General features: G+C 53.7%; 1 protein-coding gene across 5 annotated transcripts in view; it reads left to right on the top strand.

Moving 5' to 3' along the window:
* The window catches only part of HIVEP3 (HIVEP zinc finger 3), a 475,965-nt gene that overhangs the window by 343,032 nt on the left and 116,336 nt on the right, over positions 1-16,597 (top strand). The window contains exon 1 of one of the 5 annotated variants that reach the window (XM_045035628.1): positions 3,121-3,534. The exons of the other annotated variants lie outside the window; for them this stretch is intronic. The gene's annotated coding sequence lies outside the window, so the exon portion shown is untranslated. Of the gene's footprint in view, positions 1-3,120; positions 3,535-16,597 lie in introns of those variants that run through there. 5 annotated transcript variants of the gene reach the window in all.

The raw sequence follows: 16,597 nt of genomic DNA, 5'->3' as shown, positions 1-16,597 counted from the left end.
CCAGGCTTGGCAAATAGCAAGGTAGCATTTAGCCAAGCTGCCTGGGGAGGACCTATTTACCCGCCAGTGTCCATCCTTAGATGGAGCTCCTAGAACACAGGTTTGTGAGTCGTACGTTCCCATAACAGGGAAGGGGCCTGATTCATCTGTCAGGAATGAAGGAATGTGGGAAGGCCCCCGGGGCCAAGCTCTGGGAATTTCTCAAGACCTGGCCCAGTTATATGCTGGGGATGGGCTGATAGGAAGGAACTGGCACCTGGTACCACCTGCCTTCTAACCTGGGATCCATCCAGCTACGGGGTGGGACAGGTGCCCCGGGCCCCAGAGTGAGTGTGGTGGCTCACAGAGCAGAGTTGGGCTCAGTTGCTAGCCTTGAAGCATCCGGTGCCCTGAGCCCTGAGGCTAGAGTCCTGAAGACCTTCCGGCCTCTGGTGAGAAGTGGCACTGAAATTGGGGTGGGAGCTGAGTCTCAAGGTGGGGAGAGGTAGCTTTGATTGTGGGAGAAGCTGGGTGAAGACTTCCAGGCTGACATTTCCTGGCCTGGAGGCTGGCCACGGATGGATGGGGCCTGTGTGGCTCGCAGGGTAGAGAGCAAGATCTTTGAGGGTTCGGGGGAATCCAGTGTGACTGTATCTGGCACAACTTTCCTTCATCCCTTCTCCTCCACTTTGTGAAGGCCAGCTCAGAACGGTGTGTCTGGGGATTGGGATGAGGACATCCCAGGCTGCCTCGATGGGGCTGCACAGGATGAGTCTGGAGCGGGAAGACGAATTCCCAAGCTACAGGAAGTTGGAACAAAGAAGCAGTTCAAGGAAAGAGCTCCGGCAGGGCAGCCGTTCCACGGGTGAAACCCTGGCCCAGATTCCCAAGCAGCCAATCCAGTCTAGCTGGGAAGCCCACCTTCCACCCCAGCCCCTAGCCTGGACCCCTGGAGCCCCAGCCACAACTCTCTGTTGGATCGTTCTGCCCCTCCCTGTATTTTTGTCTTTCAGTTTGCCCCCAAGATCATTCATTCAGTTAACAAGCATTTGTCAACTTGTCAGTCCTGGCAGGAGAGAAGAACCAAGTTGGAAGTTCCTTGTAGCTCCCAATCTGGAGAGAGGGGAGATCTCTCCCAGCTGACTGCAGTGTGGGGATACAGCTGCATCTCTAGAGGCAGGAAGCATTGGGCTGACTATGGCAGCACAGGAAGGTGACTGAATCCACAAGGAGCTTCCCATGGGGCAGGGCCACTCCTCAAAGCTGGGGGAGGGCATCATGGGGCTGGAGCAAGGCTGTCATCTGAGCCTTTGCACGAATGACAAAAAGTCACTCCTAGGGGCATATGAATGATGACAAGATGTCCACTTTCTCCCACACGAGCTGTTCCCACCTGAAATGGTAAGCAGGGCAGTGGGGACAGGGCAGGAGTGGCGTGAGGGGCAGGGACCTGACCCAGGGACACCCTGTCCCACCCAATTGCCCTAAACAAGGAAAGGACCTGTATCATGGAGGGCAGGCTCGATTCAGGGTGTGAAGGACAGCAGGAGGACTGGAGACCTCATTTCAGACAGAAGAGAAGTCTGTGCAGAGATCCAAGGAGTGAAAGCTGGTGCCAGGTTGGGGAGCAGGGGACACTGGGCAAAAGGCACGGAGGGCTTGGAGATGTAGCCGGTCAGTGGGGCCTTACACGCCTGCTCAGGGAAGAGGGGACGAGCCAACTACAGCTGAGATCGGGCCCTGGGAGCTGTTGGAAGATGGAGAACACTGGGGTGGTGGTGGTCAACAGAACAGCGGAGGCTTGGCGGTTGCCCAGCAGGTGTGCAACTGTGCATGTGAGTGTGCGGCCCGTGTCCAGCAGCCGACCCACCCCCACAGGCACCTAGGAGTGTGGTGCCCTCCATTCAAGTGGTGGTCTGGAAGGGGACTGCTTGCTCTGACCTGGCTTTGGAGGGAGGGTGGAGCCTCTGCAGGAAGCTGTTGTATGGAGAAGGCACAGAAATCCCCAGGGCCACTAGCCCTGTCCTATGGGTCCAGGTGGCCTCTGATCAGACAGAACCCATGCCCTTTGATAGGCAGGGCCTTGCATTTGAGGGTGTTGCTTTGGAGCCAGAGGAAGCCTGGGGCCTCCAAGAAGCCTTCTTGGAAGCCCTCCCTGGTCAGCATAGCGGTCAGTCACCTTGTGGGTCCTTAAGCTTTCATGACCTGGAGGAGTGCCTTCCTCAGTTGGCACCCTGGGCACTGAGGTTGCCTGGCTCTAGTCCTGACTTTGCTCCCAGTCCCCATAACCTCCTGAAGCTGTTCCCTGCCAGCAGAGGCTAGGCTAGAGTCAGCCAAACCCAGGGTCGGCCCTGGTTCGGCAGAGTTGAACCCGGAGCAAATCACCTGACTTGTCTGAGCCTCAGGGTGCTCAAATACAGATCCTGGCTAGGTCTCCAGTACCCCCACCCATCGCCATTCTGCTCCCTTGGGAAACAGGCCGGTGGGGGCCTGAGGCAGGGGTGGGGGCGTGCAAGTGCGCTGGGGACTGGCCAAAGCCTGGCCCAGTGTGCTTCAGGTCCCAAGCCCTGGGATCCGGCAGTTTCTGGCAAAGTCAGGCCACTGGGAAGCCCCGGGGTGCCCCCTACCCCCACCCCAGCCCGGAGCCCAGGGAGGCCCTGGCCAGGCCCGCCCCGCCCAGTGCTCGGTAGGGCGTATTCCCGCCTTGGGAGGCGCGGGCTTCCCGGAGCGGGGCTGGCACCGGGGGTGGGGGTGGGGGGAGCTAAGAGGGGAGCGCGCACCTTGGGGACGACGATGGACGCCCGCCCGGCCGGGTGCGGCCGAGGCGGGGCGCCAAGCGGCAGGGCCCGGGCGGCGGCGACTGGGGCTTCCCTGACTGCCCTCCCCGGAGGGCCCGGGAGGAAATGACAGCGCGGGAGCCGGGGCGGGCGCGGAGGGAGGGGCGGCGCCCGGAGTGACACGGCCTGTCACCGAGGCGGCCGCCACGCAGACCCTCCCGCGGCCGCCGCGAGCCGGGGATTCCCCAGGCGCAGACCCTCCGCGGCCGCCGCGGGACCGCCGCGTCCCGGCCCAGCGGGACCGCGGCCGCGGGGGGGGGGGGGGGCGGGGGGAGGGGGGGGATCCCAGAGCGGAGGACCGCGGGGCCCCGGGCACACGCCGAGGCCGAGCGGGCCGGAGAGGCGCCCCGGGCGGGCGCCGGGGTCTCCCGGGCTGGGCGACAGGAAACTCTGGGGAGTGAATGGAAAGAAGTGGGTGGTCCGGCCCCTGCGACTTCCCCTGACATCACTGCCCAAATAAGGAGCTTCCAAGCGGCCGCGGGGCGGCCCAGAGCCGCGCCCGCCGCCGGCGCCCGCCCGCCAGCCCGCCCCGCGCCCACCCCGCGCCGCGTGGGCCGCCTGCGAGCGCCCGGGGCACCGCCGGGCGGAGCCGAGCCGGGCGGAGCCGAGCGAGCGGGCGCTGCCGAGCCGCGCGGAGGCCGGGCGCGCAGCCCAGCGCAGCCCAGCGCAGCCCCGGCGCAGCCCAGCCCGGAGCAGCGGAGCCGCGGCCGGCCGGCAGGTAAGCAGCGAGCGCCCCGCGCGCCGCGCCCCGCCGCGGCCTGGCCGCCCCGGGGCCCCGCACGGCCGAGCGGGCGAGCAGCCCCGGCCGGGGCCGGCAGCGGGCGGACTGGCGGGCGCCGCGCCGGTGGGAGAGGGCTGGGCGCGGGCGCGTGTGCAGGGGCGCGCCGGTGCCAACTCCCGGGACCTCTGGGACTCCTCCGGAGCCCGGGGTTGCCTGGTGCACGCGCTCTCCGCCTGTGTTTCCCAGACGCTACTTCTGTCACCGCCCTGGGGTGACACGAGCGTTCCCGCGTTCACACTTCTCTCGCACACCCGCGCCTGGCACAGCCCCGCTCGCCGTCGGCGTGCGCAGCCCCCTGTGCCCCGGGCAGACCCTCACCCCGCCACGCCTCTCAGGCCCGGCGCTGCCTTTCACGGTGGGACACAGCACACCGGCGGGGACTGCTGAAGGGCTTTGGCAGCCCTGGCCACGCTTCCCCCTGGAGGCGGTGGCAGTTTCAGACTGTCACCGCCGACCAGCCTGGTGCTCCTCTGGCATATAGGGAGTGAGTTAAACAACGTAGCTCTGGCTCTTCCCGCCCCCCTTGCAGAATGGCACCTGGCACCGGGGGTGCAGTCTAGGGGGTGCTGTACCTGGCATGGTCGGGAGGGTGTGGTGCCTGGCAGGGAGCTACTCCCGGCCTCACAGCATGGGTGTTCCAGAGCAGCTGCCACTCCATGGGCATTTCTCTGAGCACCCTCCCCTCTCCTCAACCAATGCAGGGTTCCAGGAGTGGTGGCGGTGGGCAGAACAGGTGCAGATGGTGTCAGTCACCGCTTCTTGCAGGGGGCTCTGTGCAGCGGCTGCGATGGCTTATCTATAAACTATGCAATGTTTTCTTTGACGGTTTGATCAAGGACACGGTGGAAACTGATCCAGTCAAGTTAGGAGTCCGTCACTTAGTGGCTCTGGGCAGATTCTTTAATTTCTTTCAGGCTGCATTTTATCATCTGAAAACTGGGGATGAGGGTCCGCAGAGGAACGTTGTCAGGGAGAATTGAGATCATATAAGCGAGAACGTTTGGTAAATAGAAAGCCCAGTGCACGTGCCACTTACCCTGGTTTGGATGATTCTGGGCTGGTATCTGCCATGGCTCTGCTCTGTGATTGAGGGAGATCGAATGCCATTGCTATTCAGTCATCTGCAAGAAAGGGGGCACTAATAAGTGTCCTGTGTGTCTGCTAACAGATTCCCCAAAGTGTGTCCTGTGGAATATTAGTTCTGAAAGCTGCACCGTGAGTAAAGGTTTCCCTGATCCAGTACGTCTGGCAAATTCTGCAAGCTCTCTGTCACCCTTCTGGCCAATCACAATCCACACTGGCAAATTAAAGGTCCTGAGAAGTACTGCAATAAAAGAACCTGTTTAACGTTGTCAAGCCAAGCATTTCCCTAGCTGATCCCCCAGCCCTTTTCAAGTTACACGTGCTTGCTCTCCGAGGAAACAGTGTTTCTGGGGCTACCAGCATTGATGGCGTGGGATTCTGCATTTGCAATCAACTTTGGGAGCCAAATTCTAATTACCTTCTTGAATTAACAGTAGGCAGAAGCTCAGAGAGGTTCAGTGGCTCATCTGAGGTCACACAACTGAGCAGCGGCCCAAGATAGTGGTAAAACAGGGACAAGAACCCAGACTCCTCACCTGGTGTCCTCACCCCATTCATTCAATTACATCCAGAAGTTGGTAAGTCTCTTCTGGAACCAGTTTTGTGGCTTTATGTGGGCACTCTGCAGTGTATATTTGACAGATACAAAGATTTAAATGAGTAATTGATGAATGAACCAAATGATGATCAGGTGGCTACTGTGTGTCATTTGTTTTGGGAACTTTAGCACGTAAAGATGTGGAACCCAGGGCACCTGGGTGGCTCAGTCAGTTAAGCATCAGGCTCTTGATTTAGGCTCCGGTCACGATCTCACAGTTCGTGGGTTCAATCCCCACATCGGGCTCTGCGCTGAAAGTGCAGAACCTGCTTGGGATTCTCTCTCTCTCCCTCGCTGTCCACCCCTCCCTCTCCCATGCTCTTTCTCTCTCTCAAAATAAGTAAATAAAATATAAAAAAATAAAAAAGATGTGGAACCCATGGTGAAGAGTAATGGTATCAGCGTCATCATACTCACACATCAATTTCTGAACACAAATCCTTCTCTCCCTGCACACAGACATGCTCAAGGTCTGGATCACATATATGCCCCACACATACACACATGCTCCTACATATGCGCATGCTCACCTGCTTCTATACACACACACTCCTATGCACACACTGTCACACACATGCGTCCTGTTATGCTCCAGGCTGCAGCCAGGAGGCACTCATAGCCACAGGCATGTCCCCTTGTCCACACAAGCTTGTGGGGGTGCCTGGCATCTGCTTTCCAAGATGGGTACTGAGCATATATAGGAAGCCCTTGCAGGGCTAGTCCAATGTTTGCATTTCCCCAGTGTTGTTTCATTCCTTCCATCTGCCATACTGATCCCCCCACCTTCTTCTTCTTCTTTTTTTTTTTTTTTTTTTTTTTTTTGGTCAGCTATCATTTGGTCACACATGATGTGACTGACACAGCTCTGGCTTCTGTGTTTGTGTTACATCAACCATCAAAGCTCTGTCAGGGCAAGGACTTCGTGTCATTTGTTTGATTGGAATCCCCAGCTTCTAGCAGAACGCCTGGCACAGAGGAGAGGTTCAATAAGCATTTATTGAATGAGTGAGTGAGCAAATGACTGCTGGCTGCTGGCATGGCTGCGACCCAGGCCAGCATCCAGGGGGATTCGCTCAACACGTTTGCTAAGTGCCTGCTGGGTCCCAGGCACCTTTCTAGGGATTACGGCAATGCAAACCATTTAATCCTCTGTTCCGGGAGCTTACGTTCCAGTGGGAAGAGAGACAATGAATGGTAAGATAACGCTGAATAGTGATACACACCACAAATGTGTGACTGTTAGGGAGAAATGGAGGAAGCTAAAGATAGGGCCCAAGGAGTCTTCTCGTGAGGAGTTGACATTTATCCCGGGATCTGAATGACGAAGAAGTGACAGGCATGCAAAGATTCGGGGAAAGAGTATCTGAAGCAGAAGCACAGCAGGTACAGAGGCCCTGCAGCGTGAAGGAGCTGGGCCGAGGGCCCGTGGAGAGGCCACACTTGCAGTTCGTTGTTGACTCCCCCAAGCACCGCTGGGAGGGGGCAGTTGCCGGTGTCCGATCTTCATGGTTCAGTCACGAGAGCCAAACTTGGTGTGTGCTGGGCTTTGGGCACAGGGCTGCCTCTGCCGCCTCAGAGGGCTGCCCTCCCGTCTTGCCCGCCCCCACCCCTATAGATGAGGGAAGACTTGGGCTCCGAAGGCCCCTTCCAACTCTGCCATAATAAAAATTTGATGCCCTGTTTGCAGGAGGTTCACAACAATTCAGGTGGTCCATCTGGAGGGATTGTGAATTACTTGCGCTGCTTCCATTATTAATAACCATGATGTCATACATGTGTGTAGTTCCTGGTCGGCTGCAGAGCCCTCTCTCCTATTATCCCCTCACTCCGTGGGCTGATCTGCCGGTGGGGGGGCGGGAGGGGGTAGGGTCTAGGAAGGAGGGTCTGGTGGAGCGGGAAGAGAGCTTGGTCACTGCCATTGCCACCACTGCAGGTTCGTTCAAGCCACTCCTCCAGCCCCTGAATCCCTGCTTCCTCAGCTGCACAACAGGATACAGGAAAACCTACCTCCTGAAGCCCTGGGGTATGAAGTGAGAACTTGCATGTCCAGGGCCTGGCACATAGAACCTGTTGGCTCCCATTTGACAAATGAGGAACTCAGAGTTAAGAGAGATTGTGGCTTTTTTGGGGTCCACTTCTGTTATCTTCACTCTTCCCCGCTCAGGGATGATGGGTGCATAGTAGACTCTGGATAGCTATTTTGTTGAACGCGTTTGCCTAAGGTTGCACATCTAGTAAAGGGCATACCTAGGACTCGAACTCGGGCCTTGGGGCTCTAAAGTCCTTTTCATAAACACCACACTGTTTGGGAGTAGTTGTCGTGGTTAATAAAGACACACTGTTGGACCCCATTTGTGGATGATCAGAATTACTGCTGCTTTCTCGAGCATCCTAGAGTTGTAAGGCCTCCGCTTCTGAGGCACGGTGTTCTTTGTAAACGAGTCCGTGGATTTCATAAGAAACATTTTGGCACCCTCTGGAAGAAGGTGTGGATGTGAGAAAATGCCCTCCTGAGGACCGAGAGCATGGCTCTTAACCAAGGGCGTCCTTTGCTGTCACCTGAGGGGTTTTGAGCAGAAGAGCTCCAAGTTCTACCCCAGATGATTCAGAGCCTCTCAGAATGGCATGTGGGCATGTGGAGAAGTGCCCTGTGCTAGAAGGGCAGCCTGGGGATGAGAAGCCCAGCCAGCTGGGTGCCCAGGAAGTCTGGCGGGCCCTACCTCTGCCTCCAGTGTCCGTGTGTCCTTAGTTGTGGCTCTAACGCCCTCGACCCAGGCCCACACCAGGTGCATGGTGACAACATGAGCTATAGAGCCCCACAGACCCAAGTCTGCATCTCCTCCTTTCTAGCATGTTCCTTGGCCACACTCCTTAACCTGCCCTAAGCCTCGCTTGCTTGTCTGTATTGTGAGAATGCTAACACTTACCTACGAGGTGGCTGTATGGATTATAGGAGACCACCTGTCAGGCATCTTATGAGATATCTGTGCCTGGCCCATAGCAGGTGAACAGCAAACAGTAGTTTCAGTGATGAATGTAAAAAATTCATGATAATAATAAAAACAGTGACAGGATTTGTGAATCAGCTACTGAAGGGTTCAGTAAAAATGGACCAATTTGCTCCAAACACCAGACTTTCGAGTCTGGCACACTGCAGGCCGTACTTGGCAGTCTGCGGGCTAAAGAGTTACCAGCTATGCCGTCTTCCCACACCTCGTCATTGGGGGCTGAGTGGGGACCAGGGCCGGCATGCCTCTGACAGATCCATTGGCTCAGAGAGGGGGCTGTGAGGTTTGGAGGTCAGTGTTGATGTTCAGGCTTGCGATCAACCCCCTCAGTCTGCTCTCCCGCCGCTGAGGCCAATGAACAGGGCAGCTGGGGGGAAACACCTGGCTTGTGGGAAACGCAGGCGGTGCACGAACCTCCTCTGCCATTCATGCATTTACTCACCGACAGTGGACTGTGTCCTCCTGTGGGCACAGCTCGGGGCTAAGCCCTAGGAGACAGTCTGCCTTCTCAAGAAGCTCAGAGTCTCACAGATCCAACCATTCACTAGCCACGTGGCCATAGACAAGTTGCATTTCTTCTCCCGATATCGGTTTCCTCGCCTCTAGAATGGGATTGTTCTGGCTACTTTACCAGAGGAATATTCTGTTGTTTGAAGGACCTGCCTATCTCCGGGGTGCGAGGTTTTAGGGTCTCTACTCGAACGGTCGGGCAGAGCACGAGGGGTTTGGAGTCAGAAGAAACTCCACTCTGCTGCTGGCTCTGCCACGTCCTTGCTGTGTGATTTGCTGCATTTTTTAACTTCTCCGTTTCCTTTTTCTCACTGTATAATGTGGTTATGACACCTTTGTTGCAGGGCACTATGCGTGTTAGGTGAGATGATGATAGAGAATCTGGCTCTCAACGAATGTGACTCCAATTTCCTTTCCGTCTGGCTCTTGGCTCTACTGTCCTGTGTGTTGCTGTTTTTTGGAGAGTCCCCTCTACCCACTGCTGCCCAAACTCATCAGGTGCCCAAGAATGGGCACGGCAGGGGCGGGGTGGGGGTAGGGGGGCAGACGGCCAGATTGGAAGTCCAGGAAATAAGCACGTGCTTCTTGGTGAAATGTGGGCATGGGAAGGCGTTTCCAGCCCAAGAGGAATCGGGACCAGGATGCAGAGCCGGGAGTCCTGGGTTCTGTCCTGCACCCACCACTGGGTCACCGTGTGTCATTTGCCAGTTCCCTCCCCCTCTCTGGACCTCAGTGTCCTCCCTGGGGCCAGTCTGCAGGATCCCCTGGCTTTCTTCCTGCTCTGAGAGGCCTGTCAGCCTTTGATATGCGAGCGGAGTGCCGGGTGGCCACAGGAACAGAGTAGGTTGGCTGGGTGTGGGGATTTCACCAGCTTTTTCCAGCCTGGGCTCGGCTGGAATCGATTGTGCAGAGAGGCCGGCACACAGCCCCTGGGCCAGAAAGAGACTGTGGTTTCTAACTGACAGAGCTGCTCCCGGAGAGGAGGCAGGTGAAGGGACATTAATGGCATTAAATCAAATTAAAAGAGGGGCATTGCTCCTTTTTTTTTTTCCTTAAAGAAGGCCCAAAAGGCTCAAACCACCTGCTTCCCCAATAGCTTTCCTTTGCTTTGAGTTAAACGGTGTGTTTGGCTGGAAAGAGTTTGTTTTCAGGTCACCTGGAGGGACGCAAGAGGTTTGCAGAGCAAAACTGAGCATTTAGATATTCATTTACCAAGTATCTGTTGAACACTTACCAAGTGTCAGGCACTGTTCTAGGCACAGAGCTGCAGCAGTGGTCAAAACAGACAGCAGTCAGTGCTCTCCTGGAGCTTAGAAACCAGCAGAGGGAGGCATACGTTGCAAAAGGGGCACCAAAATGTGTAATACGCCAAATGGAAAAAAAGCCGTGGAGGGAAATAAAGCAGGGTAGGAAGCTAGAGAATGCCAGGGGGAGGGATCCAGGGGGCCCTCGTCTGTAGGATGGTCAGGGAAGTTTTCACTGACAAGGTGACATTTGAGCAAAGCCACGAAGGAATTGTAGAACTCAATAGACTAATTTGAGAAGAATGTCCTTTTTCCATGGCATACATGGAAAGATCCAGACTTCTGGGTCTTTAATATGCAAGATCTACGGAATGATCTTATTTGGAGCTAACCTGGTCAGCTCAGCCAGGCAGCTCAGACTCTGAGCTATCCTGCTCTATATACAGGATACCGAATCTAATTCATGATTGTCGTTATAGCAACGCTAATAATAATAACAGTGAGCTGGATAGGACTCTAAGTGAATTGGGCTCTGGGCCTGTCCTCAAAGGCTGTCTTATTCTAACAAGGTAGAAGGTATCACCTCCATGTGGCATCTGAAAACTCTGTATATGGAGTGACAAGCCCAGGACCATCTTCCAAGTGAGGGATAGAGTGGACCCAAAGTCGACTTTGCATCGGACACCGTGTGTCTCCTTACAGGGCCACTGGGCACCCAGCTTACCACTTTGCAGGTGGTAGGGGGATAGTATTTCTGGAAAACAAAATAAATCCACAGACTAAGAACGTATGACGACTAAAGCAACGTGGGATTCTGGACGGGCACGGAAAATGGACATTAGTGGAAAAACTGGGGAAATACGAACGAAGTCTGTAGTTGAGCTAATAGTAATGTACCAAGATCAGTTTCTTAGCACAGACGGACCTTGGTTATGTAAGATGTGAGCATTAAAGAAAACCGGGTGAAGGGTATATGGGAACTCCCCTCTGTCTTTGCAAATCTTGTGTCCGTATGAGATTATTCCAAAGCTATAAGTTTGTATAAAGATAAGTGAATAAATCCACATATACTCCGACCACTGGCCTCCTCAGGGTTACTGAGGGAAGTCATAAAAGGTCATCGAGTAGTTGAATCCCCGCTGTTATTAGTCACCCCGAGTGTGCTACCTGGAGTTGCCCGTGTGAGAGAGAAGAAGTAAAAGTAGAAACCGGCGTGTGGCATGATGCTAGGGGAGAAATGTTCTCTTGGAGGTATCTCCCCTGGAGACTGCCCCCAAATGAATTCCTAGTATACCGTCTGACCTACATTTTAGGCGATTCCAAGTGTGCCCTTTACACGTGACGAGAGTTCACCAGCTCATTTTCGCCTGATGCTACAGCAGACAGATGGAAACCTAGTTTTATCTGTGGAGCTGTATCATGTGACTGTATGAATCGTAGTGAGTAATGGCTGAGAAGGAGTGGTGCCAGGTAGTGAGAACAGAATCGGAGAACTGGAAGGGCTTATTCCTGCGAATCGGGTTTTCTTTTAGGGTAGAAAACATTTACGGCCAGCGAAGGGTGTCTTCTGGGTCGAAGGAAAGAGCCTGCGGTCAAGGGATTCTAAGCTTTGGTCCCTACGTGCTGTGATTCCCCATTCACAAAACACGTGAGCTGGCTTCGGTGGATCTCTGGAGACCCTCCGTCTGAGAACCTCTGAGCCCAGAGCAGGTGACTGATTGGCCCCGGCTCGCCTCACAACTGCAGAGCACCATGACTTAGCCTGCCTGGGCAGCTTGGTCTCCTAGGTGCTTCCAGAAGGCTCGTGTCACTCCACACGTTGCCTTGGTGTGGGGGCATTTGGTGTTGCCCTGGAGTACAGGAGGGGCAAAAGATGCTCAGACGGAGGACAGGAAACCATCGTCCTAAGTCTATCAGAAAGCGTTTCATGTTTACAGGTGTAGGATGGCCCTCCCAGATGGGCTCTTTATTTTTCAGCAGGCTCTGATCTTGTAAAATAAAGAACTCCAGCATTGCCCACGGCGTGCTCCGTAGAACATAGGTGCAGAGGGGTGGAAAGATGTGTTACAGGGAGAAAATAAAAGTGCTTCAGCCACATATCATAAGGGCTGTATACCGCAGGACTTCTGGGTCTTTAATATGCAAGATGTGCATTGGAAATGTCCAAAAAAGCGTGTGTGGGAGAATGTGTGTGCGTGTGCGTAGAGGCGGGTATTATGTGCAGTTTTCCAAGCTTGACTGATCAGAGAATTCACATATAGCTCATATAGACGTACCTATAAGACGTAGGACATACGTATATGAATATACGCGTGAGGAATGTATGTGTATATACAAGGAGTAGCTGGACTAGAGTTTCATACGGAAACATTTGGGGGAACACTAGAGTTATCTGAGGTCAAAGCTGAAAAAAACACGAATGCTAAATTGTGGCTCTAAAACTTGGTTCTGCATATTAGTTTCAACATGTCAGTTTCACACATTTTTTTTCCTATTTTGTTAACTTAATTTCTTTTTTCTCCGAAGAAAAGTGGCAACTCGCATGCAAACGACCCTCCCTCCTCCCCTCCGGGTTGTGTTCATGGGAGACAGAAGTAATGTCATTGAAATGAGGGTAACCAAGCCCATGTGACAACTCAGCGGTGGGCCTCTAACCCAGAAACCCACCTGTGACATTGGTGTTTCTAGAGCTAAAAAAGAACCACATTAAAAAATGCCAAAATCTGGTCTTTGTCAGGTCTGGCTTTTGCATGTGAAATCTGCATGTACACAGGTGTGTTTTTCACACTGAAAGGAGAGCACTGTTACTGGTCCGTGTGCCCGTCCGCGGACGTGCCCGGGTGGGTGAGGACACATTTTGATTTGATGACCGTTTCGAGCTAGGCTGACCGTCACAGCACCCCCAGATCGCAGCCTTTCCCCACTCCATGTTGCCCCCAGGGGAGAGTCCTGTACCCTGCCTGCCTGCCTTGTCGAGACCTTCCAGCAGGGCCCCACCTCAGCCTCCGTGTTCCCCTGACTCCCGTCCCCACACATGAATCATGCCCCCAACCCAAACCCTGCTCTCCTCCTCCAGGCCCATCCCAGGCATGTCCACATCCCATCCAAGGTGCAGGGTCCAATCCCATTCTGTGATTGCCTCTGTCAGAAACTGAATTTCAATTTCCTCACCTGGTATTATGAGAACAATGTGCTCTTAAAGACTCCACGAATAAAGTAAGGGAGACGTGGCAGAAAGAGGAAACATTTAAGGTGGGGGAGGGGTCCTTTCTCTATGGTTTAGCTTGGGGCGGGGCGGGGAAGCCTCACAAACATCTCATTTGAGGACGACATCGTTGGTTCAACTCATCCCTCAGACCCTGGCCTGTCCCACATCTGAAATGTGTGATCTGAGATGTTATTTGAAGTCTTTAAGCCTCTCTTTCTCTGGCCATAAACATGGGCGGAAGCTACCACCTCCCTCTTAGGATGTCGATTCAGTGCTATGAAGCTTGTGGGGAGCCTAGAGCAGGTCCTGGTGCATAGAAAGCTACATGTTACTTGTCATCGCTATTTCTGAAAATTCCATCAACTAAAAAACAAAACAAAACAAAACAAAACAAAAAAAACAAAACCAGGCAAGTCTTTAAAAGTGTGCAAAAGATATAAATAGGTAGTTCACAAAATAGCCCATGAACGTGGACTAATGCTCTAGCTACCAAAAACCGAAAGATTGTACGTTAGAATGCTTACAGATGGCAACAATGTAAAAACAAAGAGAGATCTAGTGGTGGCAGGGGTCAAAGGGAACGCGTGAGCCTAAATTGGCATCAATGCAAATGAAAAATGTACATGCCCGCTTCTATCCAGCAATTCCCCAGCTGTAGGAAAATGCACGTGCACCAAGATGTGCTTGCACAAGGGAGAAATTGTTTGAAGTAGGGAGAAATCGGAAGGGCCCTCAGTGGCCGGCAGTGGCAATGCTTAAAAATATACTGTGGTGCGTTTGTCACCGTGGAATGTTTTGTGGCCATTTAAACAGAAAAGTGAATCTGTAGGTCCCAACATGGGAAGACATTTCCAACACAGTCTTACCTGGAAAAAAGGTTTCTGTGTGGTATGTTTAATACAGTCCCATTTTTATACAGAGAAAGTTAAACAATTATGTATGCACCTGCACACTGAAATATGTTTTTGTGCTCATGGAAACAGAGTGGGAACATACCGGGGAACTGTTAGTGGCAGTTTCATCTAGGGAGTAGAATTTGGGAGGGCAAGAGCACCTGGGTGGCTCAGTCGATTCAGTGTCTGGTTCTTGGTTTCGGCTCAGGTCGTGATCTCACGCATGGGATCGAGCCCCACGTCAGGCTCTCTGCCGACATCGTGGAGCCGGCTTGGGATTCTCTCGCTCTCCCTCCCGCTCTGCCCCTCCCCTGCTCCTGCCCACACTCCCTCAATTCTCTCTCTCTCTCCAAATAGATAAAGACACTTTTTAAAAAATTGGGGAGGGTGGGGAGGCGCTTGCCCACATTTTACGTTAAATACTTCTGTGGGTATTTTAAAATATTTTTTAAACGAAACAAAAAAGAGAGCCCAAGGAAATGAAAAGACTAATACTAATCTGTGCAGTATAGGATCATTGAGAAGATTAACTGAGATGATACTTGACAAGCAACACAGTGCCTGGTGCTTTAGCAAGTGCCCTTGGAATACTTATTTCCTTTTCCGTTCCTGCATGGACTGTGTGCCACCTCCTGTCCCCTCTGTGGCCATCCCAGTGTTTTCCCCAGACTGAAGGCTCCTAAACACGCCCGCTGACACACTGCGTGCCTGCCCTTGAGGGGCCCCCGGCCCCATCTGGGGAGCCCGCCCTGTCTCAGTTTCCAGCAGTTCCCCTGGGGTCTTTTCTCACGGTCCCCACACCTCCTGTCTGCCAGAAGATGCCTCTCCTCACCTTTCAGCATGGGGCCGTCTTGGTCACCAGCACATTCTGAGGGTGAATCTTATCATTTGGGTCAAGTCGGCTCACGGATTTCTCTTCTGTTTCCATTCAGGGCCAGGCTTTCCCACCCCGCGCCCCCCCCCCACCTCTTTCCTGGGGCATGTGGGCTTTCCTGGGTCCCTTCCCCCCCTGGCTTCCACCTGGTCCTAATGAATTCCATCATGTCTGCTTAAAATCACTTTACTTCCAATTTGCTAATTTAATTCTAGTCTTACAGAATTTTGGCAACCCTGCCAAATTGGGTGCCAGATGCAGATTTAATGAGCATATTTTCAGTTCTTTCTTTCCTGTCTGCATGAAGATGCTGAAGAGAACAGGGTTTGGAACCAGTCCCCAGGGGGCTCCCTGGAATATCCCTCCCTGGGTTTGACCCTGAGCCACCGGGCTCTGACCCTCCAGCCAGGTCTGTCCCCCGTGGGACGGGAAGAGTTCGTGTTCTGTTCCTCCGGGAAGGGAGTTATTGCATTTTCCTCCCTGTCCTAGAAGCCCCAACCCAATTCCCATCATTTGGACTTCACAGGAAATGTATTTGGAGAAAATTGCTTATTTCCTCCGGCCTATGTCTTCCAGCAGCCATGTGCATGCAGTTCAACAGATGTTCAAGGATTCGTCTATTCTATTTCACAAACACATACTGAGTGCTTTCTAGAGTGATTTCTCAGTGTTTTCTGTTGACTCCCTGCAAGAGAATTAGGGGCCAGGGGAAAGCGGGGCTTGGGACAATGCAAGAATCCCGGGGCCTGCCCCTCAGCTATAGAATCCTGGACTGTACAGGGTGGAGGCTGGGATTCCACCCCCCAGGGGATCCTTGTGCCTCCAGCGTTTCCCTGTGTTACTTCATTTCAAATTCAAACCAACCCCTCACGGAGACATTTTTATCTCCAAGAGTAAGACTCAAAGAAGTCAAGTGGGTGGCTCAAGGCACGTAGTGGTGAGTATCAAAGCTGGGACTGTGCTAGAGGCTTTTTGATTCTAAGTATAGGGCTCTTTCCATCTCCCCGTCACAGCGGCTCAGGACCCGTGATCACGATGCACGGCTCACGACTGACACACAGCCTGCCTGTGCCTGTCGTCGTAACCCACACGGGCCCTACTTTACAGGCGAGGAAACGGAGACTCGGCTGTTTTCACTGCCAAGCTGCCAGGCGTGCAGCCCTGTAAAAGCAGGAGCCAGGACCCACACCACATCTGATTCTAACTTCTGTGCCAAGCGGCGCAAAGGGCTGAATGGAGAATAAGTGGGAGTTCCTTCACGGAGCGGGAGAAACCCAGCAAAGCTCTGTGGCAGTGAAGCCCTTGCCTTTGGGCAAAAGTCACCTCTGTTTCTGAGCCTTGGGCTTGTCCTCGGCACAAGGGTAGGGTTGGTGATTTCCAAACACTTAAAACAGTGGGGCCTCCTGCATTCCCTCCTTGTAGCCCAAATACAACCTTACACGGTATCACGGTTTATATCAACAACACTGGAGACACTTGAGTGGCTCTGGGCTTTCTAGAAGGCAACTTGGGAACATCCTGTTTAGCCTCCAGCGTGGGTCATCCATGAGCCTCCTCCCCCACCCCCTGCCCAAAGTGACGT

This window comes from Felis catus, chromosome C1 (assembly GCF_018350175.1).
Source record: "Felis catus isolate Fca126 chromosome C1, F.catus_Fca126_mat1.0, whole genome shotgun sequence".
Lineage (NCBI taxonomy): Eukaryota > Metazoa > Chordata > Mammalia > Carnivora > Felidae > Felis > Felis catus.
This window is presented reverse-complemented; position numbering and strand designations above follow the sequence as displayed.